At 42.3% G+C, this 27,004-nt stretch overlaps 2 protein-coding genes across 3 annotated transcripts in view; one reads left to right on the top strand and one right to left on the bottom strand.

Annotated features, from left to right (window-relative positions):
• Positions 1 to 27,004, top strand: part of LOC122570046 (28S ribosomal protein S17, mitochondrial) — a 260,913-nt gene that overhangs the window by 35,481 nt on the left and 198,428 nt on the right. The gene's annotated exons all lie outside the window — the stretch shown is intronic.
• Positions 1 to 27,004, bottom strand: part of LOC122570024 (B-cell receptor CD22) — a 314,194-nt gene that overhangs the window by 99,876 nt on the left and 187,314 nt on the right. The gene's annotated exons all lie outside the window — the stretch shown is intronic.

Genomic DNA, 27,004 nt, shown 5'->3' with positions numbered 1-27,004 from the left:
AATAACCGGTCATCTCGAGGAAAAAAAAGCTCGATCGATCTGTTCAGGTTATTAATAAGTTGTCGAGCAGCCTGGAATACGGTTTAATGTCCGTTTGATGTTTAATCGTTGCGTAATTCGTATCGTTATTATCGTCGTATTCGATACGATTTCTTCGAGAGATAACGAGTGGAACGAAAGAGAGCGAGATCTGCAGCCGGAAGACCAAGTTTATGTTTCCCGTATGTACGATTGTCAGAAACGTGTATCGTAAAAGTTACGCAATTAGTGTGTTAACGTATATTTAGAGATTTGAAAAATATCGAACTCTTTGCGAAAAACCAGTGGAAGAATACGAACATGGAAGCCTGGACAGGAAATTAATTAGACTTTAAGTTGATTGGCTTAAGACTGAAAGTTAACTGAGAAGTTGACTGCTAAGGAGCTTCACGGGTCTTCGTTTTTGTCTATGTTACACGTAGATCGAGAAAAGCCTGAAAATTTGTTTTTCCGGCTTTGATTAAGTGCTTCTTTAAATCACCTCTTTTTTTCAACGACGCTAACTAGCATGCTCTCGAGGAAAGACAAAAGAGTCGCGAAACTTTTAGTATCCGCATCTTTCTAGGGCCATCAAGTTTATAAATCTAGGTAATTAACTCTGCAGGAAGAAGTGTCCGTTTCTATCAAGCAAATGCCTGGAGGAGCAAAGTTTCCTTACAGATCTCTGGACATTGTTTAAGAAACATTTTCCTCCGGTAAAACATTCGCCATTGCCTTTTGCTTAATTATACGCTTCATTTAACCTTTTGACAAGATCAGAGAAAGCAAATGTTCCCTTTTAGAACTTCCAAACTGAGAAATTTCAATAAAACAGATACTTCGGAAACTCGAGCTTTCTTGGAAATTTTTCACTTCGTTCTCCAAAGGTAATGCGAATTCCAAATTGTATTTTTCAACTTGCTTTTAATTTAGTAACAAAGTTCCGTCATTATTAAACAAATTTCTATAATTTATAAAACACGGGCTTAAATTCTTCGAAATTATCAAACGCTAGCAAATATCTCTCTCGGTATAAACGAATTTTAAATAATATACGGCGCATCGGCAAACTTTCTCTCTCGTTAAAATATCTCTAATCTACGCTGATAAACGTTTCCGTTATCATAAAAGAGATTAGCTTAATCTTTATTCGTTCGGTGAACAAAAGCGATCGTATGAGAATCTTAAGCGTTTCCTAGGTGGAATGACAGCTAAAAATTGTCTAACAATTTCAAGTTGTTACTTTGTATTCGTTACGCTACACCGCAGAGGCGTAAAGTCGCGTTTCGCGATTTCCAGGACAAAAGCGTGAAACGTTATAGCGTGGAGACGCGATTGTGCTTCAAAGCCACGACCCGTTTCGTTCCGCGCGAATGTTTTCCCTTTTAGCGCGTATCATCGTAATCCTGGACTTACGACACGGTATTTACCGTCCGTGGCTCACTGTCCTTACAAACAGTGGCTTTGAGCATCGAAAATTGAACGGCGAAAGCTGAATTTCTCCCCTTCTACCGCCTTCATTTTCTTCCATTTACTTCAACTTTGATTTCATTTAAATTTGCTTTAGCTTTAATTCTTCCGTTGCAAACAAACTTACTCGATAGAGTTCTCTGTCGGAGTCAGTGTAGTCGAAACTTGATGCTTTAGACGTTAATCGCAGTTTCCTTTACCTTGCAGAAACATCTTTTCCTCCGATTTCCAATTCCTAATGTTTCTTCTTTAAGATTCTTACAGTTCGTCGAATCTTTAGATCATTTAGTTTCTCAGTATATTTCTTCTTTATTTGCAATTCCCTGTATTTTACTATTATTGCAGCCTATTCCACCGATTTAATTCCCCGGTATTACATCTGTAGAAAGTGTCGTTAACGCAAGTGTAAAAGTGCGAACGTCCCGACGATAAAAGTAAACGAAGATAAAATTTACGTAATTGAACGATTTACTTGTACTGAAATTCATAACCAGCTACTAGCAAAACATCGCATACAAATATTTCTTACGAAGTAACTAGAATAAAACAGGCAGAGTATGCGATATCCCACTAGAGCCTGTTGCGGAATTTAAAAGATAACCTGGCAGAAGTACCCGGTGCTCGACAATTTTACGCTTACCATTTACACCAGTGAGCTAAATGTAAACTTAGATAGTTGTTGAAGAAAATCTTCTCTCTACGTGCTGTTCGTCGAACAGGTCTTCGAAACGACTGGACGTAAACCGTCGTAAAGAAACTGTCTGCACGCACGCGACTGCCAAGAAACACCGTTGTCATCGTGGTGTCGCCGGTTAAACCCGTCGTTACGTCCGAGGTTCTTGCGAACGAGCAACGATCTGAGGCAGCTACATCGAAAGACTAGCCGAGGAAAGTAACCCTTCGTCGTAACTCGTGCCGGTCGTTTCGGTTCACGGCGAACGACGATTTACATCGGCCGTAACCGCGAGAAAGGATTCCGGGAAATTGGATGTTACTTGGACATCTAGTCGGCCGTTTTGTTTCCTACACTCCCTCGGACAAGCTTATGGCCCAAGTCTGACTTTTCTGGCGGTTTCGAACGATCTCGTCTGGATAAAGAAAAAATCGAGGGACGTTGAAACTTACCAGACGACATGGTAAACTTACGTGTATCGAGAGATAAGCTGCTATTTATTTAGGTTTCGGAAGTAGGTTTACCGATAGCAGGTTGTTGGGTAGCTGGATGGAAGAAGAGAGAATATGTTTCTGGAATATCGATCGAATGGAGCAAATACTTTTGGAAATTAGGATTCGATAAGAGTGACCCTGCGAGATTGGATTTAGTCTGACTTGTTAGGGTTTCTATGGTATTGATATTGCATTATGTTTCTTTCTGTGAGTTCTATTGCCAGGTATCAGATTCTGGATCTCGGATTGTCGGTAGACTCGTCTTATGGACATCTGTCCTTCGCAATAATCGCAAGATCATCCTTTCTATATATTCAAACGTGAATAAATCGAAACGAGACCAAAATCGAATTACATGTGATAGATCGTTGCAGATTAAATGGGATTTTCGTTTGCAATGATCTGCGTCTTTTTACGTGGCTACCTAGTACGCGACGAAATGCAGATCACGCTTGCACAGATTGAAATTAAATCGGAAGAAATGCAACTACGTATGTGGAAGATGTAAAGGAAGGCCAAAGGGATAATTAGGAATTCTCGCGTAAATTACTTTGCACAAAAACTTCATAGAAAATCTACATATCGTGCTAACGAAACGGCGAATTTTGCTCTTTGAAAGCCGAAAACGAGTGTCAACGCGAACGTTACATCGTGATGCAAGCGCACGACAAGGATTTTAACATTTTGCGGCAATTCCAGTGACAAAGGAAGCACACGGTGCCTTTCCCTCGTCAGCGATTCCGCGCGCGGAGGTGCCATAGCGCGGGAATTTGAAATTCAGATTAATACGGAACGCGTTCATCGTTAACACTGCAAAGGTCTGCCTGGCTATGCATTACCATACATGCGCATTCTCGCGCATCCCGATACGAACGCGCACCCTCACACAGACAATATTCCAGCTTCCTTGTAGCTTGCGCGCATATGATTCCGCCATGGTGTTTACCTGTCTCACGGCTGGTTGGAGAAATTCGGAAACCAGCGCGAGCATGTGGATTTCAATGAAGATGCGACACGTTGCCAGCGCTAAGATCGTTCACCGAGTGTTTTCGCAATAAATTCGTTGCGTTCGTGGAGCGTAAGTCGCGAGCGACAGAACGTTGACGCTTCCTTCGTTTGATTGCACGTTGCTTCATTTTGCGTCGAGCTCGTGCTCAAGACCAAGAGGATGACGATCGAATTACGACGAATTGCGTCGAGTTACCGCCACGAGTTGCCGCAAGTCGAACACTACGATTAGTTGGTTTCGCAGGTTTCTCTAGCAGCGACCTATTTTCTTGTTAAAAATGAAAATGTTGAAATTTCACACCGTTGAATATTTAAAAGAACGTTGCAGCGAAAACTTGAGAATGCTTTGCAACTCAGCCGTGCGAGAGCCTCGAGCAAGCTGTCGATAGTCTACGATAATCTTAGAATGCTCTGAATATTTACGTCGTCGAGATCATTGATTTACGTACGTTTTAAACTCTTTTTATAACCTTCTTCGCGATTATAGGCAGAGAATATTTCTCTATGCGTTTTTTGACACTTTATGAGAAGTCTGAAACTGTTCGAAGACATATCAATTAGATGGAAAATAAATTAAAGTACGAAACCGTTCTATCTGATAGACAATCTTATAGCTTCCAACAGAATTTATCAGCAGAACAAGCAAATGCAGTATCGTGGACAAACGGCCTAAGAAGTATCGAGTGAATCGTGTGAAACAATGTTGCGAGAAAGCCTAATTGCCGACAGGCCTATCAATGTGTCGTCGGTCTTTCAGTCGAATAGTTAGGCGGAAAAAAGGCCTACGTTATCATCGCGGAACACGTACGTGGTGGAACTATGAGAAAAGACAAAGGGATGCTTGAGGGAGAAAGACGAATTAACGGTCAGTGTGAGTTGAGAAGTCGGAGTGTGTTGCCAGCGTTGTCGAGGAAGGTGGTCCGCGTGAAAGAGAGAAGAGTTGGGATCGTGATGACGATAGTTGTAAATTAACTATTTAGTTGTCTTAGTTGTAGCACATTACTGTATCTAGTTCACGTTAAATAACCATCGTTTCCTGTTTAATCCATTCTAAATAAATAAGAAAATCCTGCAATATAAATTAAAGTACGAAACCGTTCTACCTGATAGACAACCTGATATCTTGCAGGAAAATTTATCAGTGGAACAAGCAAATTTAGTTCTCCAAATAAAAGCAGCGCCATTGACAGGAATGTGTCGCTTCTTCGAAGTTTAGAAATTGGATCGCGATTCTACCTAAAGCAAATATTTTTCCTTGCATCTCGCGCGTGGGACAATTTCAGCGAATAAAATTTCACATAAAAGTAAATATTCCCGTATAACACGGAAGCGTCCTCTAAATTCTCGATGCAGGACCGGCTCGAATTGAAAGGCGTCCGCTTCCTAATGGTTCTCTGGGCGTCTTGTGGAAATATGCGAGTCTAATCCCCGCAGCGACCGTGGAAATCCGTTAAGCGGGATTCGCGAGCCTTCGTAGTCGGCGTTTCTGCTGTTCGACGATCTGGCGTTCGCAACGAGGACGCGTAGAAGAAGATGATGACACCACGGACTATCAGCGTCACGAGAGTACACTTTAAATTGTGAAATAGAGAACGAACCATACGGTTTAGGATTATTAAATATCAGAGAAACGCCGCTCAATAGGCGTAACGCGGTTTAAGAATGGATTTCGTTTGAAAAATTGTAATTATCAAGATAAGTTCGTAAATGGTGAAAAGAAAATTTGGCTCGTTCAGCGAATGATTTAATTTTGATTAAATACGAAGGAAGAGTTTGCGAACTGGGTGTCTGACCCCAAGTATCATAAACGAGCTAAGAAGAACATAGCCTGTTCCTGACACGATTTGCATGTATTAAATTCCAGTTTGTATATAAAACCGGGGAAGAAGGTGGTTGGTCGAATTTGTTCGATCTTCAAGCCGGACCAAGCTGCAAAGAAAGATCCTGTAACGCGAGATTGCCCCGTGGAGGGGGATAGGAAGTTCCTTTTCGATGATCACAGAGCCTCGTCTTCCGTGGCACCGCTTTGGAATACTAATATTAAACTTCGCCCGTTAGCGACGTCAAAGACTTTTTGCACAGAGCAAAGTCTGCACGTGAGAGAAATAAAAATGCAGATACCTGTATACACGGAAGGCGAGGGATACGTCGTCGACTACGTAATTGGGAACGATCCCTCGACATCGTCGGACAATTATACATCTTGTGGAGCGTAGATCACAGTTGAATTTCGTCGACTCTTCTAATCTCCACTCAAATATTTTTACGGTAAAAAGTAAAAATAATAAACGGAAAAGTCTACGCGAATAAAATTTGTTTAAATATACACACACGTATAGATGAAAGAAAAATCTGAAAGTTTCACGCGCGTGTTATACTGAATGAAATTCACTTTCCAGAGAAATCGATTTAACATTAAAATGTCGGCTTTTACCTCGTCAAGTATCACAGAACACGTTATTCTTCATGAATTAGCGTTAGAACGGAGAAATTCGATTAGCTGTCCAGTCGACCGCGTTTAATCGTGCGGTTACATGGTGTCTTTCTTCCGACTAACCCTCGGTCTGCCTTATCCACCGGTAAACTTTACCCCTCGGCACTACCCGTTCCCTCGTTTCCGTCGTGCACGAACGAAACGGGGTTAATTCGTCGGAAAACTCGATGAGCCGGCGATCTTAAATCTCGTATGCACCGGCCAGACGAGAGAAAACAATGGAGGATCAAATTTTATGGGGTCGTTCTGACTAAATTAACGCGTGCCACCGTGTCGAAATATTCCACAGGGATTACGTATTGACGAGATACACTCGTGTCCCCGTTTTTCCCCTCGTTCGGTTAACTGCATCGTACACCACCATTGAAACACCATTCCCCTTAATTTTCCTCTCTATTATCGACGAAAGAGTCGTGAAACGCTGTTTCCACCACTGGCACGGACGTAACAACGAAGCCAATTATTCGCTCGCAACGAATTCGACGAGACCAACTTATGACGAAAATTCTGTAGCGATGTCTTTGAACGGGGTTCGACTGAAATAATATTTCCGCTAAAATAAAATTCTCCTTTGAAAAAAGTTGCCGCTGCATCGATAAACCGTATTTCCCGTTAAACGAAGATTGTTTTTCAATCATCGTACCAGCGAGCTCGTCGAGAGCTTTAGACATTCTGGTTTACCTTACGCTCTCCGGTTGCTCTTTCTGATTGCACGAATGAAAAATACGAAGAGGCGAGCGCGAGCTCAGCTTATACGAAGGAGCTTACGGCTTAAGCATTCCGATTGGTGAGTGAGAAAACCGAAAAGAAAGAGTCCAAAAAAAAAAAAAAGAAAAGAAGAAGAAGAAGAGTACGTAACGGATGATGATAGAAGAAAGTACAAGAAAACGGAGCAGAAGCAGGATTCCGCCTATAACGAGCATCGCGTACGAGAACGCGAATGATTGTTAGAATACACTGCCCGAAGGGGTGCGTGTGTGTACCGATAGAACGCAACCGGAAATGTTTGGAATGTTTTACTCTGGAATGCGCCCTTTCTGTCGCTTATTTTTCCTCCCGAGCATCCATGCAACTGCTTCGTTAGAGAACCCTCTGTTTTTCTTCGTCCTCTTTTTCTCTTTCATTTCTTTCTTCTTCCTTTTTTCCTTGTTTTCTTTCTTTTTTGTTTTGTTTTTTTAATCATTACCCTGCGTCCTTGATGCGCGAGCACGGGAGAAAGATATTAGTTATCGAATTCCGATAATAACGCGTCAAAGATGACGAGTCTGGTGTAAATAAGCCAGGAAATTGTTATTCGCCGGGACTGAAATTGAAAGTTACGTGCGGCGGCAGACGCGAACGCACAGCCAGACGCCACGATAACAATGATTCTCATCGAACGTCTCGCCGTTCTCCGGCCTGACTTCTTACCCGTGCAATATCGTGGCAAGTTTTCTTGCCAGCCTGAAACCCGCTAACCCTTTCAGCGTACGAAGCAAGGGCGAGCACAACCTCCAAGAGGGAAGTTAGTTTACGGGGGAACTTGGGTATATATGGAGTGTCTTCGAGGGAAGCTGGTGTACGAGACGATGTATAGGGCGTTTCTATGGAAAAGGAAGGTTGCTTCGTATTTGCCCCTTGGCCCCCGGTTCATTATACCATAGAGCATTTGCATTTTAATTACGTAAAACACAGGTTGGAGAGAGATACTTTGTTTAGTGATTTATCGTTTATTTATTTGAAAATACTTCATTGTACGTAGGAGGTACGAGCTTTCGGGGAATACGGTAGTATCGCGGGGAAGAAGAACGAGCAATTAAGAAAATTTTGTTTCGTCATTCGATAAAACTCTACGTACATTTCGAAGAAAATTCGTCGTTGCTTAACGTTAGGAAATCATCTTGTCCGTCTTGAAATATTTATCACCTAATTCTACTCTGAGCGAGTTAACGGTTGAAACGGAAAACAACGAATCGAAGCTTCCATCGGCACGAACGAGCAAAATAGAAAATCAACCGTCCTCTTTCTCCTTTCCAATGAAACGAACCTTTTGATGGGAGAAAATAGGTGAAAAAGGTTGAACGTGGCTCAACGAGGAGAAGCCAGATCGAAAGGAAGCAGAACGTCGCGCAGACAGAAAAATATCGTTTTCTCAAGGTTGCGGAAAGGAAGAAAGTCGAAGACACTGGGTGAAAAAGCGAAATAAAGCGGCGAGATGCGCGGTACGAAGACGAAACTATGACTCGTGAGGCTCGGCAGAGGAAAGATGAATACAGCCACGAAGGAGATGTTTGTACAACCCAATTTTTCGCTCGATTGCCGTCCTCTACGCGATTTCCCATCTTTCTGCCCCTTGCCCTCCCTCAGCCTTCGGCATAATATTTCCCCTAGCTTGCCGCGTATCTGGTGGCGCGTTAGACTCTTAGAAGGAACGTTCTCGTATCTTCCTGCCTCGTTCCGTATTCCGTGTATATATCCGGCGCCTGGAATTTCATTTTGATTCAAAGTTGAAGACGCTTCGTTCGACCCGTATTTACCAGCGGTAAAGTTTCATCGAGGCATGTAAATAATGTGTCGGCCAGGGTTCGGGCCACCGGTGAATCGAAAAACGACCAGCAACGCGTTACCAGGGGTCACTGAAAGAGGGAACACGCCGTAGAAAATAGGGAAGAGGAGGGGTGAAAAATAGAGAAGGAAGAGAAAAAGAAAGGAAGCGAAAGGTGGAGGCGGATGGTGATGTCGGCGAAGGAAAAAAGAAAGCAGCCGGCGTGTGTGTAATTCCAGAGGAAAAGGTGCGCGAGAGAAAGGCTTGCGGCGTTGTTTGTTGCCTCATTGCCCGCGGTTAACTGCCAGCAACAAAAACGTTCTACCGTCGGCCAACGTTACGTCCTATTACCGAGCCTCGTGTCCCACGCTTCTCCGCGTCCCTTTCTTCTTCGTCGCGTTCCACCCTCTGCCCTTTCGCCTCGTCATCGTGACGAAACGCTCGTTTATAAAACTCCTACGAGAACATATTCCGCGCGAATTTGCATGGAAAGTATTTCGCCCGGTAATCGCGTTACATCGGCGCACACACGCATACACACACATACACACACACAACTCTCTCTCTCTCTCTCTCTCTCGCTCATACGTACATACGTAGGTGCATACGCGAGCAGGAAAATCCTCGCGATCGTCCGTCTTGAAAATATGTTGGAACGATGTTAAGATGGAGGTGAAATATGCTTTATAGGGAGGATTTTTCGGTCGATGGGGATATAAAGATGATATTCGAAGTTCTCCATACGTTTGCTAAGATAAATACGTTGCGTGGCCGTGCCGCTTAACAAGTTGGCTAAAATTATCGAATATCTGTCGGATAGTTGGTGGAAATCGGCCAAGTCGATTAAGGGCGTACAAGTTACGAAACTCACTTGTGCGATATTGTAACGTACTGTGCGGAGTATATCGCGGCTAATAAGTGATAAACCTTGTACTGGAACCTGACTGTCTGCAAAACGCAGCTCAACTACCACCTTCAGTAGCCTGTGTAATAAGCGTAAAACGTAGTTCGTTATTAATAGATCAACTTCCGTGTACCTGTACAATTAAAACTTTCCTCCACACGGAAAGTTACCCGTTTTTCTATCTCGTTTTCTAAACTCGACTTTCTTCCGTCGATCTACGTCTATAATCTATAATCTAGTCTATGTCTAGGGTGTATCTAAGGGAGCGTTCGTTTCAAGTTTCGAACGCCAGCGAACGCAGACCGCACAGATCTAAATTAATTCTGTTAATTTTATCGCGAAAGCCGGATCTTCTCGAAGGTGGAAAAAGGGAGGGAAGGAGTGGGAGGGGGGGGGGCGGGGAGAAAAAGTCTCGACGGGAACGGGATTACCTTAGCATACCTAACTCCACTTTCCTACTTTCGCCCCTTTCGACCGGCTCGTTCCGCTTCCGACTCTCTGTTTCTCATCCTTATTCTCGCTTAGGATCTTCGATCTCGGCCTCCATTGAAAATTCATTTCATCCGTCGGATCCCATGGCCAATCTTCCTTTCCATTTAATCCGAGATGCCGACTGAGATATCCTCTTTGCTGATAGTCAAAGTGAGGATCTCACGAAGACGTTCCAAGTCCGGAAGTTAACTTGTTCGGGAAAGGAGGAACCGAAGTGGCAGCTGACTGCATTAGCTTGGTTAAGTGGCGGCGGTATTCATCTCAGGAAACGTTTACGATTCTATGAAATAGATCTCGTAGTCGATGGAACTCGATCGGACATTTTTTTCATTCCCAGCACCCGATCCTGTACATTACGAGGGTTTCCCGTGATTTTTACGAGACGACGAGTCGACCGCGAACCGCTGCCAAGCTGGGAAACGTGCGAAACCGCGGACAGATTTGCGAAGAAAGGACGTGCAAATTCGACCCGCCAAGTTACAGATTTTTTGCCTGATTTGGATGAAATTCAAAACTGTCCTTACCTCTGTGTCAAAAATGTTGGGCGCTTGAACGTAATACGTACGAGGCCAAGTTCTTCGTTCCGTAAGAAACGTTTAAAAACTAGTTTCCGGCGGGAAAGTTGCCCGCGATATTTCAAAACTTTCGGATGTCCTAAAATTCTGAGATTCTGGAATCGAAAACCGCGATTTCTCGGCGTAATAAAATCGACAAACATTTTTCCATCGATCGAATCTCTATCACGTTGCTCCGTCCGACGACAGCTCTCCATCCACCTTGCCGTTATTACTTGCACTTTCCTATCGAGCAAACAGCCAGGGTTCGCGTCGACAATCGGCCGCTAGCAACGACGACGACCGAGACAAAAGCGTCCGATGGAGATAAAAGCTGTGCGTCGACGGGGTTAAACGAAAGCAAAAGAGGGAATAAAAGGCGGAGAGAGCTGGGAAAGAGTAAATAAAAGGCGACGAAGGATCGGACGATCCATGGACGTAACGGGTATTGGCCTCTTTTGGCGCGCAGACAACTCTCGCTAATCCCCCTTTATCCAAGGCTAACGTAACTTCGCGTTCCATTCGGCGAATATCTTACGAGCACCGGCAACCATCCAAGCCGTCTGCTTTTTCCACCCTGCGGCTCTCGCCGACCCTCCTACGAACAGTGGTGCGCGACTTTCCAGCGAGGAGGAAATCTTGGCCAAGTTGAAAATCGAGTCGTGATTCGTCGATGCGGAGGGTAACTGAGAAAGAAGGTGGACGATCTCCAAATAGGTCGGCAAACGAGTCGACTTCGTTTCCGATTTAAGGATTGATGAGGTGCGGAGCTCGCTTTTGAGTCGCGTAACTTTCTGCTCCTCTTTCGTCCCTCTCCACAAGGTACGTAAGAGGGCTGAAGGAATTGGTGGACGAAGAAGCGAAAGAGAAAAAGAACGACAGCGAGGGAAATTCCTGTGCAACGCCTTGTCGAACCGTAAAATCGTTCGATATCGCGACGGCGGTGGTGAAATTTTTGTCGTGCCGCAGCGTATCGAGCGACGCGGGTACTGGAGTGTTCGCGAGCATTGGGACGCCTTGGAATATAGGTCGTATCGAGAATCTCTCGTCGACTTCGTAACGAGAGTAACGAAGGGCAGCGGAAAATGGGCCATGCATACCGCGGTTCCTTTCCAATTTTACGAGACGGCCAGCACGCGGAATTCTATTATTCCCGTGAACCTTGAGAACGGACCGCCTACAAACGCCTCCATTCTTCCACGATGAAATCCCATGAAATCACGATGAATTTTTTGGAATCGAGCTTCTATGTTTAGCGAGCTTCCTCTCTGGGCAAAACGAGCGGTAATTTGTAATAATCGAAGATTCCTTTGTATGGAACGATCGCATCGATCGGGAATCGAGCGAAAGTCGGGCTTTGTGATAAATTATTGAAACGTTCGATGGAGTTTCTTATTAAAAGTGGGTTTTGTCGGAGAACACGCTGTCAATTATGAATAGGGAATGGACTTGTTCAACTAACCGAAGTTTCTTCCGAAATATAATATCTTCAATTATGTAAGAGGCTAATTCCAAAGTCGGATTATCTGAAATTTCTTGTTAAACACCACGGTGTAATCAGCTCGCGTGTAAAAGATTCCCAAGTTTTGCGAGATCAGTCACCGCGATGCAAACAATTCAAGCATGAAAATTCGGGCAATCTTCCCTCCCAGTCTCAGCATTCTCTTAGAGAATCGTATCCAGATCTATCTACCTGAATCTTGGATCGATGAGAAAAATTTGCAACAAGGCAACGAGGTTCTCTCCGCAGGATTACGTTTATAGTGGAATTCATTTGCGTGACGCTGTTCGATTGAAATTCGATATTGAATAATCAACATTTCCGTCGCTCGTCATTACCATAGTTTATTTAATGGCAGTAAAACAAGTCTGCATTACCAATGTTAAATTTGCCAGCTGTATGTACCTTTCCCTCGGTTACTCTTATACATACATACTTCATACAAATTTATTCTACGTTTTATAGCCTACCTTATGCATATTTATAGGTCAAAACTTAAACACGCTGCTCAAGTTCAACGATGTAATTCTTCGACAAATGGATAGCCGACCTTCCTTTTTATCTCCCGAATAGAAGGTATTATCGGTAATTTTGATAAAGCAAGACGCGGCAAACTTAACGTATCAATCTCTCTGTGAATTCGCGAAAAACGAGCGATTAAAATTTTGTATACATTCGTCAGGTTTTATTAAAAAGAGGAACGCAACGATGAACAAACTTGACAATCTGTGACAGTCTTAATATAGTCCACAACATCTTTGAAGTACCACGATCTCGTTATTTATTTTGCGATCTCGCATTTTGCCGAATTCGTGTCGCGACTCCTGTTAGCACCAAACGCCAATATATCCAATCACTCGCAACCGACATATCAAGCGAACCTAACCTAAACCTCAAACTGCTTGCAAAGACTCCCCCAATCTCGATTCGCAAACTGTTCGTCGTCAATCGCGCAAACGAAGGGTGCCGTGGTCGATGGAGCGTCGAGGAGGGCCGTGCGTTTCCCTAAATGGAGCGATGGAAGACGCCTCCGCAGTTTAGTTGGATCGTTCGTCGCATGGAAACTCGCGGGGTTTCTCGACCGATCGCGTACGCTGTAAATCAATTACAAGTAGCTCCGCTTGGCCTGTACCCAGTGAAATGGCACGTAGTAGTCCCAGCGAAGCTAGTCGAGTTTCGAGAACGTTGACGTGATCGGCAAACTCATGCACGCGCGTTCCACGGTCTTAGTTCGCGATTGCGAAGCGACGAGGACGATGGAAAGTAGAGGATGAAAAGGGGATGGCGAGGGGAGAAATGGCGAGATGGAAAGGCAGAAGGAGACGCGAGGATGGCAGCGAAGGACCGGTTCGTGGATGCATCGTCGATAATAGAAAGCGCACCGCAGCCGAGCTTCCGCTGTTCCTGATCGATGCCGCATGCCTTCGCCAGCGGCTCAGTTCCTTCCGATGGGTCACGTTTATAGGAACTCGTCACGCGGACGGATGAAAGCAGATCGTTAACGACAGTAACGAGGCTCGTTTCGTAATCCGACGAGGAGCGTCTGTGGCTTCGCCAGTTCGTAACCGACATCCGTTCGCCCCCAACGACAATTAGTTAAATTACTGCCTAGTGAAAATCATTGACGTCCTTGCGGCCGATTAGCCTCGTTAGATCCTTTCCCTTCTCCCGTTAGCCAACGTAGAAATTCCACGTGGCACGTGGGTGTGTTAGGTTCAATTCGATTTCACAGCGGATAGGAGGGTGGAAAGGCGGGAATGAAGGTGGTATGATAGGTTTGTCTGTCGTTCGAACCGAACGTGTCACGGAAGGGAGAATCGTTTGTAACGCGTTCCGACGAAGAATTACGTCGGGCGGAGGAGGCAGAGCGGTTTAAACGGCAGGATTGTTCGAATATCCTTTCTTCGGGACTGGTGGTTTTCGCCTAACCTTCTCGTTATCGGTTCTTTGACTACGTCGATTCGGGTCTTGTCAAGGTTGTAACGCGTTCTTACAATGGTTCGTTATTGCGACTGTGGAACGGTTCAGGAGGGAAGAACCGGAGAACGAAACGAGGATTGGTGGTTCAGTTTTTACTTAAGGGGTTCGAAACGAAGCGTTACGAGAAAGATTCGTACAACAATCTGGGAAATTCGATCGGACGGGAATCGAATTTCTTCCAGCTGCTTTTTTATCAAAAATCCTTGTTAAGAATCTTCGAGAATCGTTCGTCGGTCAAATATTTAATCCTTTAAACGACAATTGAACGACGGACTGAAATAAATCTTCTAGAATCTCTGGTAATCAAACATTCCGTGTTCTTCTCAGATTCATTAAAATTTTAATCTTTATTTTCATCCTATTGGATAATTGTTGGTTGATTCTTTTCGTCGAACGATGTTAAATCGATAATCTGCGAACGAGGAAAGAATGGTGTCACGAGATCGACCGTGCTAATACGTATAATATACTCGATATAAACGAGAGCGTATACGGGCCGCGCAACCATCTCGAGATGGTCGAGCGTGGAATGCCAATATGGGGGTGTGGCAAAGCACCTGTTATTTTCGCCCCATTATTCCCCGACCTATTGTTAAGCGGTGGTGGTTTGATCTCGGAGGAAAATAGCCTTTAACGTTCCGAGTTATAATCTGAATTCCGTATCTCGTTCAATCGCTTCATCTACTCTCGACCGTCCACCGGGCGCGTCCTACATTCCATCGGAGAAGCAAACCACCGATTACAAAGAGTATTGTCAACGAACTTCCGGTCATAAGACGTTCTCTCTATGCATAGAAAACAATCGCCACTGTTTCGCTAATATTCCCCGTTGTATCGTTAGCTTCTGTAGCGATTAGGTTAATTGCGATTCTCGCGAAAGATTCGAGACGCGTGTTTCGTTTCGTTTTCAACGAGAGTCGCGTTACGGACGCGCCAAATATTAATTAGCGAACTTAACAAATCGGTCGACAGTTTCGAAAAATTGAAACCGCATCGAGATCAACGAAATAATCATTCCGCGTTCTTTGTTCCTTCCCGAGATCCTATTGTCGCAGCGCTGAGAATCCAAGTTCGCGCGCTGCATCACCCAAGGGCCTGTCACTCCTGATGCGAACCAGTTACTTATTCTCTTTATCTCCTCCGTCTCGAGAAACTATCCAGTCAGGAACTTTGACTGTCCACTGCCAGCGCTCGCCTAACTTCGATCATTTTTCCAGTAACCAAGTCTGTAATAGAATTTCACCGAGCAAATTCTCCAAAATTCTCCAATAGTACGCGTCTATCCTGGCTTTTTCCGAACCTGATTTTTTTTCAAAGACACTTGACCGCGTTAAGATAAAAGTGGAGCTGGCCGAGCGATAGATCCGCCGTACTGCCTATAGCAGAGATATATTAAATTTATAAACGTCGAATTAATAGAGAAAGGTTGCAGACGTTCGTTAGAAACGAACCTAATATCACCAGCAAAGGGAATTTAATTACCGAAGCTGGAAATTAAGCTGTCTCGTTATTCGTATTTCCAGTGCTGCACTTTTCAGCACGGTTATTAAACCGGAACGAATACATATGCGTCTCGTAATTCATTTCGTGCTTTCTGTCGCTTCTCTTGCCAAATCCGATCCGAAATTCCTTATCAGAAGAGACGAGAACCGACAATAAATACTGCACGCTCTACCTGATCCTGCTAATTTGCTAACGTGCGTTCGCTAGAATCAATGTTCGTCGGAAGCTGAAATCATCCGACTCGGTGAAATAATTCGGCAACGATTCGTGCGTCTTGCATTTCGCTGGAGCGAACTACCACGGAACGGAATTCGCAGGAACTCGCGTCATCGTTGCGGATCCTCGTGAACTACGCGCTCAATTTGAATATGATTGATCGAGAGTACTCCTAAGTAGGACGTGAATGGGTCTACTCGTACGAGAGGGAAGCAAGGAACTAGCGATAAGGTGAGGAGGGTAGCCGTGCCTGCGTTGGTGCACGAAGGGGGAAACGAAGCTTAAGGAGACGAAGCGTGACAGTGACGCGTCCCACGGCGCTATCGGTGATACCGGAGACTCTCACTTAAACCCGATGATAACGTCGTTATGTCGGCTAGGGAGTCTCAAGTCGTACGACGACAAATCGAGGGAAAGTGATGATGATAAATGTTGAGGATCATGCGTGAACTTGAACGAACGAATACGAACGAGCGCTAAAGTCGTGGACGAGATTCTTCGAGGATCTCGCGAGTATCGGATGAAAAACTACTTGAAAATGCACCGTGAAAGTGAGTCTCGGGAATCGAACGGTACGTTGAAGTTATTTAACTCTTCGCTAATGGAATTCTATTTGCTCGTGAAAGAAGGAAGTCTGTTTACAACGATATAAAAGTTAGCGACTAATTAATGCAGACAGTAACTTTGTTAATATCAGCGCGATAGCGTAGTAAACAGACAAGTACAATTTCCCAATGTTTCAGGAAACGGTTTAGAAGAGTTATTTTAGAGTTAAATTTGGATTTCTGTTAGATGATCTCCTCTTGGTTTATTTCGATACGAAAGAAAGAATTTCGACGTTACGAAGACAAAAGACGAATCTTTCGCGATGATTTTCCATTATTCGGAAATCTAGGCGTGCTAAAGTAAAGGATCAATGTCTTCGGGTAGTGTAATTGCAAGCAGAACGACTAAATGAAACGCGGCCACTTTTAATTAAGCCTTAGCTTTATTCCTCGAAACGTTGCTTCATTCCTACTGGATACAACACCGCGTCTTTATTTCTTACTTAACTCCGTACTTTCCGCCGGTCTTCGCAACGAAGGCTTAGAAATGCGGAGGCAAAACTTTCCGGGTAAGTTCGAAACTCCCCAAAATTGCTAAACTGTGTTGAAAATGTATGTAATCAAACGCTACATTGTGCGTTATTTCCTGAACGAAAGAATCTTCTCTTTCCATTCTGATTCGTCTTTCCTCTATTCTTTACTTTCTGACTTACGCTCTGTTCAAAATTTCCATTTCTTCCATCTATACAGCATCTCGAGTTACTTTTCAAATCTACTTTTCGGCTTCCCCAACGGTATTATCTCCCATTTCTATCGTCACCTAATATTTACAATTATCGCCATTACTGTACCATTATTGTACCATTGTCCGGGCTTTTAATTTTATCGTTCATCTACGTAATTTTCTCAATGATAATTCTAACAATAAGAAAGAAGAAAAAAGGAACACCGACGAAATAAACAAACTAAGAAGGGGGACAGTGGGTTCTTCTACAAAAAGCGATGTCAAATTTGCAAGCAAGTAATCACCGACGAGTCGTACTTTGGCTCGCGAAGAAAGCGAACTTACGCGCCAGAGGAAGAGGAAAAAAGGCCTCCCTAAAGTTTCCTATTGCTCGTGAAGCTAAATTGTTATAGTCGAAGGAAATCTCTGTATCTAAGCGGAAGAAACCTATCTTGGATTTACGGCCTCTCAAACGACGAAACGCGCGAGAAGGAAAGGAATGAAACCTAGCGAACTCTAATTCACCCTACCCTGTTCGCTATAATTTCGTCCAATTGAGATATATGCAGAACGACTGGTATTTTTATCTCTCTTTTTCGTGGATCCCGTCGATGGCTAAGGGTGCTGTTTCCAGAGGAAACATTTGATATACAGGGTGGGTCTCGTATGATGTACCTCTTGAATTTTCTTACGATTTATTGGCTTCCATGAAGTCGTTTTACTTTTCCTTCCTTACAGAAACATACGACGAAGAGGAAACTTTTTGAAAAGTAAATTACGGTAGATTTTTCGAGGGTGCGCAACTTGTAGAACAAGTTTCCTCGATACTTAGGATACAGGTCGTGAATTATAGTTCTTTCGTAACGCCATATCGTTAGATTTAGTTCTTTGATCGATGAAACAGCTGCGTTCAAATTCTTTGATATCCTTTGTTATAATCTGCACCAGTCAAAGGAAAGACGAAAATAAGTAACAGAGAACGAAGGAAAGCGAAAATAGTTTCTAAACCTCGGTGAAACGAAATGCCCAAGTAACGGACACTCGTTTCCACGAGTATCTCGTTCTTCGTTGTCTCCCTTATTTATGAAAGGGCCTGTAGCACGCAGACTCGCGTGCGCGTGGCGTTGAAAGCTGCTGAAAAGCCGTTTCGAAAAGGAGCGAGAGGGAGTAGAAAGGATGGGCTGTGGCGTGGCGTGGTATGAGAAAAAGCGTGTGCAGCGGGTTCAATTTCGTCCCTTTGCAAGAAGAGATATCGACGTCATTCATAGCGAGGCTTTTCGCGCCCTCTCACCGTAAGGGGAACGTAATTATAGGTATCCCTTTCATCCGACTACGGAATAGATAGATCCAGCCGGCCAACTAATCCAGCTAATCCCTCTTCTAGGCTTTCAACGGGCCCTTCGCGCGGCTTCGATCCCATCAGACGATGCTTATCATTTCGTAGCTGGTTTTATTAAATGCACGCCCGTCACACCCCCGGTGGACTGTTCTCTGTCAACGTCTAATCTGCTCGAATTATGTCATCGCGATTTTACCAACGAAATTCAACGGTAGAACACGTAGATCGTGTATGCAACGCGTACCTTTGATATTCCTAGTGGACGAAGCGAATTTGGAAAGCCTCGGTGGTAAAGCGAAATTGGTAGAAGTTAAGGTAGGTTCTGTTTGAGTTACTTTGTATACTTTAGATTTATTCGATAGATTTTCCACCAGTGAATATTTCATCTTGCTCGCAGTGGTTGCGGGAAAATTATTCCGCCCGAGACTGCTACTACGATTATTTCATGAGGAGTAGACATAACGATCGCAGAGCTGTCAGGTATAATTGTTTTTGCTTCGAGATTATCATTTGTCGTTTCGTTGGTAGTATCTGGTAGTAGACGTCGGTGTAGGGTAGATTTTAATTGAGTTTGAATTTAAATTCGAATTAAAGTTTCAAGTTTCAGATTCAAACTCTTCATTGAAATTTCAACTTTAAATGATCGAAAATTGTAAGTTGGTAGGAGAGTAAATGACGAGAATTCGGACGATAGTATTCGGTATATAAATAAGGGCGAGAGTATTTTCCGGTTCGACGACAACCAGCATCCCTAATTATCAAACGGGAACCGCAGCGTTGTATTCGGAAACAATACCGCGAGCAATGCGCGATGCACCTGTAGGCACGTACACACGCGTACTCTTACCTGACCGAATCTGAACTAAATAACCACGAAATACGGTCAGCAAAATCAACAACCTGTTGATATTCGGCGTATTTAAGAAACAGCTTGCACGCCCCCGATGGATCGTGTTGCCTTTTATCGTCGAATTATCGCGACAAAAATAAGTCGAATATATTTCCAGTATCGAAACGAACTCTCTGTCGAATCTGATACTACCGAAACCTTAGATGTCACTACCTGAAATATCCTACGCTTAAATAAACAAATAGCAACAAGTTTATCCAAGCAAGGAGAAACTGCAAATTCTCCGATTTTTAATTAAAAATTTCCATGAAAATCGGAATACGAAAACAAAGGTAAAAATGGCATATGCTTCTCGTACGAAGAAAGCCGTTGAAATTCGTCCGGGACAGTTGTTTTGTTAAAACGTATCAGGCGGGAGAATGAAATCAGCGTCCTTGAGAAAATCGCGACGAGAAGAAAAAGAACACACAACGTATTTAATTATACGAATAACATCAGCACGCTGTAGAAAAAGAGGGATTCCTTGAATTGCTACGTGTTTTGTGCTCCGGACTAGAGTTCCTTTATCTTGGCGAATCGAAATATTGTAATGCACGTTTCAAAATAACGAGAAAGAGAGGGAGAGAAAATGGAGAAAACGCAGAGAAAGTAATTACTTCTCCGTGAAAATGCGAGTGCTAATTTTATGGCGGAGGAAAAAAGGACAGCGCGAGAGAAACAGAGATAGATAGCACGAGATGGATGGAAGTTGAGGGATCTTTTAGCAGGAATTAAACGCGTGCACGTGTTTGAAACGGGCCTGAGTGCTCTCGTACACGATGAAGATATCTCTGTTTTGATGAGAAAGTCATTCTGCGCGCATTCGCGTTTCATATAACCGGAAATCATGACGAGGCTCTCTGTATCGCAATTTGCGTTCCGCATTACGTGCCGCAGAGTGCTCTATGAGACTTTACCGCCCTATCCAACGGATCCTATCAATGCGAAATTCCGTAATAATATTGCGAAACTTCACCCCTGAAGTTCATGCGAATACCAGCTGTTTACATCCTTCGAAATGTTTATCCCTCCACCTCTGGAAAAAGATAGTTTCCGACGTGCAAACACGACACCTTGGCGAATTCCTGAAATTTATTTCCCGCGAATGATACAAGTGGGAAACTCGTACCTGCGTACGACGTCTACTTTTCTCAATAAATTCCATGAATTAAAATGGAGGACGCAGGTTTGAGACTTACAGGAAGAATTTACTAGATCTTCCGTTATTAGTCCAAGTTACTTTCGAGTAGTATAACGGAGAATAGTTTTCGTTGCGAACGTAACTTTTTTCCTTTCCTTTTGAGTATCAGCTTACGTTTCAGCAGGATTTTCTTCTATTTGAAGTGTAACGCACCATATCGCAAGTACGATAGCACCTACTTCGAACACATATTTTCCTTCGTCCTTTTTTCTCTTTTCCTCTCTCTAAAAAAAAGCAAATATTTTAAAAAATCTACTTTCGGAGACTCGACGCAACATCGATAGCTAATTAAACGAAAGGAAGTATGAAACCGCGGATGTAAAAAGAATTGAAAGTCCTCGAATTAAGCAAACCACCCTGCGTGAATCTCGAGACGTCGCTTCTCGAGCGAAGAAGGAAACTCGAAGAGAAACAGTTGATTTCTTCGCCCCCAACGATATCGATCCCTTTTTCATTCCTTTAATAAACGTTTAATACAGACAAGCCATGGAATTTATTTGAAAAGGGATTTATCCCGCGTATTTCGTTGCGGTAACGTACAAAGGAACACCACAAGTGGCAATTAGTATGCCGACATTTCGAGCGGCATAGATAACTAAGAATGTTATTATCTGCTACCAAAAGGAATATCTCGATACCAATTTACACAAAGCCAGTCGATGGGTGGCGGGATCGTGAAGCACAATACTTCCATTCATCCCTTTGAGGAATCGCTGCTAAACGAGCGACCAGACAAAAGGGGAACAATAAAACCGGCAACTTTTTTTTCTCTCTATCCTTCTTTGCACCTGTCCCTTTGTTACCAGTCGGACTCGTTTCGCTTGACACGAAATTTCACTTAGGCACGATCTTCCCTCGGTAAACAGTTTTTACTTCCATTCGATCCTAATGACTTCTTTTAATTCCATCAGCAAGAGAAACAGCGCGAGATTCGCTTTTCAGCGGAACATGAAAGGGTTCGGTCGCTTTTGAAACAAATGATAGCTGTCAGTGTAGAGCTGCGAGATATTACCGATTCGCGAGATGTTGGTTTTTAATACGAACCTTTCATTATCTGTTTCATGGTTCGTTGAACTTGTGCTATTTTCAAACAGACAAATACTGCGTCATAAAATCTTCCTCCGGGGTTTCATATCCAAGATTTCAGAAATTGTGCAATTCCCATTAACTCGCATATTCGACGATTCGAATTGTCCTTTCCCATAGGAATTATTTTACAAATAATATTCGTCGTCGACGTTTCGGTACGCAACATTTGTCCCTTCGAAATATACTTCTTCCACGCGTTTTCTTCAGGTTCCCTTCAAATAATTCATTTCGCGTAAACGTCGAGAGAGAAACGAACTACGATTCGCAGATAATTGTATGGACCATTATAATGTAATCATCTTAACGTAAATCACTCAAACAGAGTCAACGAAACTGACGAGCTAAAATTCCACAAACGTCTAATTAATCGCTGACATCGTCCAACGAGTATCGTGTGACAAGCGAAAGACGAGATCGGTCGGTGCAAGAGTGAGAATATGAGCAGTGAACGAGGCAAGGTGTTTACGAGAGCGTGTGGCATGTAAATACATGCACAATGGGCAAAGTGGGTCACGTTACGTGTTTCAAGGTGCGTCGTAAAGGCATCGAATGTCTTCTAAAACGTCTTCGACGTCCGTTCTGTTGGAAAATTCGCCCGGTCGGATATCGACGAGAATTGCAACGGCATTTCCGTTGCCCCCTCTAATCTCCTCTTCCTCTTCTTGCCTACATCTCCTATAGCGACATCCGGAAACGCAGCTACCATGCGAATATAAATTCGCGGAAAAACGCGGAGAAAAGGACAGGTCCACCCGTAGGAACGGTGCTTTGCTATCGGAAGAAATCGCTCGAGAAACACCCGCATCTCCTTCCGGAATCTCGAAGGTGTGCACAGAGCTGTTCGCCTAGAAAATATGCATCTTCACGGCGCTTCGGCTTCGCTGCACGCGCCCGCATCATCTTTGACGCTGCAAGCGTTTCCTCTAGCTCGGAAAATATCTACTGCCGTGCTCCCGAATTTTTTCCGCTCCCAATTGCCCGGAAACAATTCGCCCCGGTAAAACATACAACGCGACCGTATGTGTCACACTCGAGGAAACGAAACTTATCTGAGAATCGTCGTTTCTTATTTTCTCCTCTTGTTTTTCTTTTGTATTTGGATTACGAGTGATTTTATGGGGCGTTGAATATTGAAATGTTGAGTCGCGCAACGTATCGTATCGAGGGAAATAAAGGAAGATCGATTCGTTGTATTTGAAACAGCGTGAAATATAGGGTAGCGTGGTAATAAAACAGTGTGGAATGTTTGGAAACGACATAAGGAAAGAAATAAGTTGTAGAGAAATTCTTCAACGAATAATCTCTCTTTCATTCTCTCTTCCTTTTCGCTATTTTCTCGTTTACTAGCACGCTATTCTATCGTTACCAAATCGTTACAACTATTTCAGATTGCATTCTTTTGATTTTTGATACGATAGAAGAATTTAGAAAGCATCCTCTTTTATTAGACGAGTCTTGTACAATAGAAGAGGATAATTCGATACTCCTGCCATGATATTCCCTGATCGATTCTGTTCAATTTGACAAGGGTTGCGCTGTATTTCGCCATCTTCCTTGATGGATATTATTATGTTTGACGAGGGCTGCGTTGTACTTCACGATCATTTTCAAGAGTAGCCTTCGCTGAGAAGGTGAAGTAGCTTAATGGTGGTGAATTCCCCGTATTTCGCCTAGGTAAATGACGTAGACCTGCGCTGAACAATCTCCATTAGGGAAAATGTAATTTACTAACCCATCGACTTTCTGCGAATTCCTTAAATCTCGATTAAGCTTCAAACTATCTCGGATCGTACACCTATCGTTCATTTCGGTATCTTCTAGGTTTACCCACCTAGTATTCCGCATTTCTTTATTATGTAATATAAATATTTAACAAGCCGTTGTTTCTATTCCAGCGAAGAACTCTGACATAGTGGCAGATCTTTGAAAAAGTTCGCCAACGATATTTGGATGAAATATTGGTTCGTTTTTAGTGCAGGAAACGAGGAACCGAACACGCGTTTATTTCACGTTGAAGATGAACCGCCGAGAAGTTTCCTGTAGTCCTTATTTTCCGTATTTAGAAACTTCTCCAGTGTTTTTCAAAGAGCGTCGAACTGCAAGAACAGACTGATTGAAGTTCCTCGAACAATTCTTCGGTGGATACCGGAGGATTCTGCTCGAATGTCGTTCGTAACGGATCCTCGCGAAACTTTCCGTCTTGCTGGCCGTAATTCTCAAATCGAAACTTTTAGAGTCATCCAACATCAGACTGATAATTGTTTTCTTTCTGTACAGTCGGTGTGTGTCTTTCCTCGAGCTCGTACGAACTTTACGACGATCGAATTCGACCGAGTAAACGTCGGAACGGTACGTCTTGTAACGGTACGTCCTCGTCCAAGAAACGATATTTTTCTTCGAATATTATAGTTTGCGAGAATATCGACCTATTATGGAAATTACTTTGATATCTTTAGACGTTTCGAAAAAGATATAAATTTAAGAAGGAATAGAGGAACTGGAACGAGACCGCCGTTCCTCGTGGCCGATTTCGATATTAACGATCCCTTTTTCTGTTCCCATATTTTTTTCCTTTCTGGTCCCGTGAAGAATCGAACGACCACGGTCGAGTTTCCGTTTCACGAACTCGTAACTGACCACCGGTTTCCTTCCCACCCACTGGAGAACAAGCGCGGAAGAATTAAGGGGACGAAGTGACGTCGAGACACAATGGGTTCTCGTTGCGGCCAGAGGATTCCGAGAAAAAGGAAACTTCACGGGAACCAGAAATGACGGAATAGTTCGCGGTAAGCGTATAATTTGCGGGAGAAAATCGTGCCACGATTAATGGAGCAGAAAGAAAACGGCTGGAAAAATGTAGAAAAATTGATACTACTTGGTAATAACTCCACCGTAGATTAAACGATAACGAGTACACGATGAAAATATAAATTAATCGCATTGAACACAAGATCCAGCACGGACTTTTCATCTTATGGGTTATTTCGTGTTCTGTGTTCTCAAGTAATTACGTTTTATTACGATCTTTATGATTTAGAATAATAAATTTGGGAATTATATTTTAATTCATCTTTGAAAGTGGTAAAGTAAATGTATTTCTACGGATATAAAACGATTTTCTTTCAGTTGCGTCGTTATATAAAGATTTACGTATATCTAATATAGAAACGCAGGAATAATAAAGGAATATAAACGTTTATAAAGTATAACTAAAATTCCAAACAAAGATATAATTTTATTTCAAATATAATTTAACCAAACAATGTCTTATTGTTTTTTCTACACACTAAATGGTGTATCATTTGTTCAAATTAAGTCGATATACGCAAATTTTCCAGCCACAGCATTGTGCATACTTGGTTAAAAATCATGCTATGAAAAATGTTCATTGTTAGAATATTTGCTGAAAGTTGAATTTTCCAGGAAACCGTTTGTTTGTGTATGTATATACGCCTTTCATCGAGCAAAAGGCGAAATCTGTAAAAATTTCTAAAGAATAATACAGTCCAAGAGTCTCATAATTCATTGAAAGAGAACATTTCTACGGCGCACTATGTTTCAATTTCGCGCGCTGCTGTGATTGGAAGAATAATCGTAGCTCGTTAAACGGCGCCAGCCAATTAGAAATCGAGTAGGTTAGACTGCGATTTCAATCGCCATTTCCCGGTCGAAAATCGTAGCGTTAAGACGTGTCAACAAAGTTTCGTCTGCGTTACACGGCGTCACTCGACTGCGTACATATTTCTTGCTGATTATACATCGCTATTAGGTTTGTTTCATTGATATACATTTATAGAATAATCTATTTTACGTTATATAACAGAATCAAGTAGTTTTAATTCTTTCCTGTTCTTCCCCGTCGTTCGTCAACGCTACTTTTATTTACGTCGTTTACTCACGATGTTACGAGATTCTAACAGACACAATTTGAGTTACGTTATTGCTGTATTTTGATGTAAGTGCTATCACTTTATACGTTTACTTTACATTTATTTGAAATCTTTCGTTTTCTTTTGTACAGATCGTTGCTAGAGCACAGAAATGATTTCGAAAGAGTAAGACGTCACGGTGATTAATGATCCATTCGATGAGAATTGAATGCAGATAACCTGATTGGCAGATTTGATTTGCTGTAACAGAGGCTGATGTATGTACTGTACTTCTTTTATTGAACTATAAACTACGCATTTAACACGTTAATACAGAATTAACACGTGATGCAACTATGTTATAAATAATCCTATGGTTTATTGACAATGTTAAAATGGACGTAGTAACATTTAAACATTTGTAACATTTAAACAAGGAATTGAAGTAGCTTTTATATTCTACTGTACTTCGATCGCGATCTCTCTAGTAATAGCTCTCTAGTAAAGCTTATCATCGAATTTGTATTTTCCTGATGAAATACGTTTCGATTGTAGGTTAGCCTCAGGTAGACTATTTACGTATCATTATCAGTTCCTTTAGGGATGTTTACATGAGAAATTGTAATCTGTTGCAAGCTGTAAACATTCTCGAGTATATACATATCTAGTAAACAAGACAAATTATTATTACAAATACATTATTGAAACCTGATAGCGAGCATTTATAACATAGCTACATAATATTACAAATAGGTTACATTGCATTCAGAATATTCCAATATTCACTGATGAGAGATGAATATTAGCTAATTGATAATTTAATAAATAAAATAGCAGTATTGTTTTAAACCAACGTTCATTAGGAAACAAGGGGAAAACAAAATATTTTTCTTTTTTGCTACTCTCTCTACTAACGCACTTGGTTCTTTTTTCTTTCAGAGAACTTTTGTGACCGCGTGCAATGCGGTCGATAAAATCAGTGTTTGCTGCGTAGGATGTAGGATCTTGAATATTTTTCAAGGCACAGTAGCTCTAATTAAATCTAATTACAATTGTCATACGCGAAATTAGAGTCAGTGTTATTTCGTCGATTATTTTCTTTTCTTTTTCTTCTTTTTTTTTTTATTTGAATTTATTTTCCTTCCTTTACGTACACATTTCTCTTTTTCAATATTCATCTCGGTATTAGAGTCAGTGTTCGTCTCAAGAGGATCCAACCTCACCGAAGCACCAACGATGCAAGTGTTACTTTTATTTTCTTTCTTACATTTTGAATGAAATTATTATCCATTAAAAAATAAAATTCTTTTAATGTTATGTTTTTAATATTATATTTCAGAGAGCTAGAGATTTTAAAATGTTATATTGCAGAATTGCAATTTTTATTATTATCAAACTTTAATCTTCGGCATTATGTATTATGTATTCAAACTGTACATTTAATACAATATAACAAACAGTACTATAACGGTAACAATAACAAATTCATGAAATTCTATACTTCTTAAATAATTAGC

This window comes from Bombus pyrosoma, linkage group LG1 (genome assembly GCF_014825855.1).
Source record: "Bombus pyrosoma isolate SC7728 linkage group LG1, ASM1482585v1, whole genome shotgun sequence".
NCBI classification, from domain to species: domain Eukaryota; kingdom Metazoa; phylum Arthropoda; class Insecta; order Hymenoptera; family Apidae; genus Bombus; species Bombus pyrosoma.
Note: the sequence above shows the minus strand (reverse complement) of the source record. Positions and strands in the feature narration are given on the sequence as shown.